Source organism: Gymnoscopelus braueri (genome assembly GCF_963280865.1).
Source record: "Gymnoscopelus braueri genome assembly, chromosome: 22".
Classification (NCBI taxonomy): Eukaryota; Metazoa; Chordata; class Actinopteri; order Myctophiformes; family Myctophidae; genus Gymnoscopelus; species Gymnoscopelus braueri.
The window spans coordinates 47,027,937-47,030,436 of record NC_137624.1 but is presented as its reverse complement, the minus strand read 5'-3'; the positions used below and the strand labels follow the sequence as shown (position 1 = coordinate 47,030,436).

At 43.4% G+C, this 2,500-nt stretch overlaps 1 protein-coding gene across 4 annotated transcripts in view; it reads left to right on the top strand.

The window, feature by feature from the left end:
* Window positions 1–2,500, top strand: part of LOC308077796 (inositol hexakisphosphate and diphosphoinositol-pentakisphosphate kinase 2-like) — a 70,107-nt gene that overhangs the window by 34,608 nt on the left and 32,999 nt on the right. The window lies entirely within an intron of this gene.

Sequence of the window (2,500 nt, the reverse complement as noted above, 5' to 3'; positions counted from 1 at the left end):
ATAGCCTTCTTTCAGTCACCACAGTCTCTGTTGCAAACAAATAATACATGGTCAGTATCTTGTCACTGTCAGTATCATGGTCAGTAATTCAGTATCATGGTCAGTAAACTCAGTATCATGTCAGTATGATGGTCAGTATCATGGTCTGTAAGTCAGTATCATGGTCAGTAACTCAGTATCATGGTCAGTATCATGGTCAGTATGTCAGTATCATGGTCAGTAACTCAGTATCATGTCAGTATCATGGTCAGTATGTCAGTATTATGGTCAGTATCATGTCAGTATCATGTCAGTATCATGGTCAGTATGTCAGTATTATGGTCAGTATCATGTCAGTATCATGTCAGTATCATGTCAGTATCATGTCAGTATCATGTCAGTCAGTATCATGGTCATTTGTCAGTACTAGTAGTATCATGGTCAGAATCATGTCAGTATCATGGTTGGTCAGCATCAATGTGGTCAGTAGTACTCACTTGAAAAATATGAAAAGGTGCAACTTTAGATGCCATGGATGGACATGGACACATATTCAGCCAAACATTTAACAGTAACACCAGGCTTATTCAAGACATCATCTCAACTGTAAACAAACAAAGCTTGCAATGCAGCCTTACAAAACACTAGCAGCCATTAACCCTTAGGGAAGACCATACACATTCAAGTCAAGGTGCAGTGCTACTCATAGCCTGCTGTGCAACAGTGCAACAACACAATAGGCTCTGATTACAAAAAAATAAAATACAAATGTTTTCTATGAAAACTGCCTGCCATACAACTACCTACTCAATGACAAATGCTTCTGTACTTACAGTAACAGGCCAATTTCAACAAATTAAATAACAGCCCAATACGAATATTTTGTTAAACAAATTAAATTAAATAATATCTAAAAGCGATAAGAAAGAAAAGCAATATAAAACAAATACAAAGTCAAATAGGGCTATTTTTCACAGTTTCATCCCTTGTATTTTTCATACAATACACCTTGTGTTTCCATTGCAGTAGGCTGGCGGAGTTGAACATGGGCCTCAGTCTTTAACAAAACAAATAGACAAAAAAAAAAGACTTCCCTAATAGTGGGCCTCTACTTCTTGGTAAGATGCATGTTTTTCTTTACAAAGACGAGCATCTCTACCTTGTCAGAGGTCAGCCTATTTCTCTTCTCATCCAAAACGTGAGCCACAGTGCTGAACAGCCGCTCACTGTCCACGCTTGTGCATGGGGCACACAGGTATTTGCGGGCCATTTGCCCCAGTGCTGGAAAACGATGGTGATATTCCTGCCAATATTTGAGTGCAGGATCATTTCTGGGAATGGGGGCCTCTGCAAAGAAACTATCCAGCTGCTCTGCCACCCTCGTCCTTAAAGAATAAAGAATAAAGAATAAAGAGGTTTTATTTGTCACTATCCATACAGGTAGGCTACAAGCAGTGCAATGCAAGTGTGGTCCACACTCCACAATATAGCGCTAACAGCAACATAATAACAACAATAATAGAGATTACAAAATATACCTTACCTTGGCATTTCTGGTCCCTTTTCCTGCAGAATCTCCTCAAACATGTCGTGCAGACTGGGTCGCTCCTGTTCCTCCTCCTCGTCTGTTCGTGCCCTCTTGCGCTGTGGGTGGTCGCTCGTCGCAGCACCCTCTCCATGCGTCTCATCCACGCGCGCCTCATCCACAGTGTCCACCAGTTGCGCGTCAAGTGCTGCTCGGGCTCGCAGCTTAACATCCTCGTCAAAGTATCGGTCCTTGTAGCGGGGGTCCAGTAACGTTGCAATTAAGAAAGTGGGATCAGACTCGTACTCACTGAACCGTTTCTTCATAGACTCTAATAATGCCGTCTTTGTTGTTTTAACACCATGGTCTGTAGCAACAGCCTTGCTTAAAAGACGTATCAGCGCTCTCACCGAGGGGATCACGTCAGCAACCGACGCCTCTGATGCACTGATATCTCTCGTCAGTTGTTCAAATGGGGAGAGAAGTGAGATTAAGTTTTCAATTAATCCCCAGTGTTGTGCAGTGAGGTTTGCGGGGAGGTCGTGGTCAACTGCGTATGCAGCGAGTGCATGCTTTTGCTCCAGAAGGCTGGCCATCATGAGATATGTGCTGTTCCAGCGAGTGGGGACATCTTGCTGTAATCTTTTTGGTATCGCCTGTACAGTCTGCAGGCGCGAGTAGGCAAGGGGTGAATGTTTGAAGTGGCCGACTATTTTTCGGCATATTGCCAACACACTCGAGACGCTAGGCTGGGTCAGAACGCCATCATGAACCACTAGTTGCAGAGAGTGCGCCATGCAACCAAAACTAGTCAGATTACTGTCCTTCATAGCTTTCGCCATATTTCTGGCATTATCCCTCACGACAGCATGGACTTTGGACTTTGGTATTTTCCATGTTTCAAACATTTTCTCAAAAGCCTCTGAGATAGCATTTGCAGTGTGGGAGCCTGTGAACTCCTGTGAGTGTAACACTGCTTTGACCAGGTTAAACTCC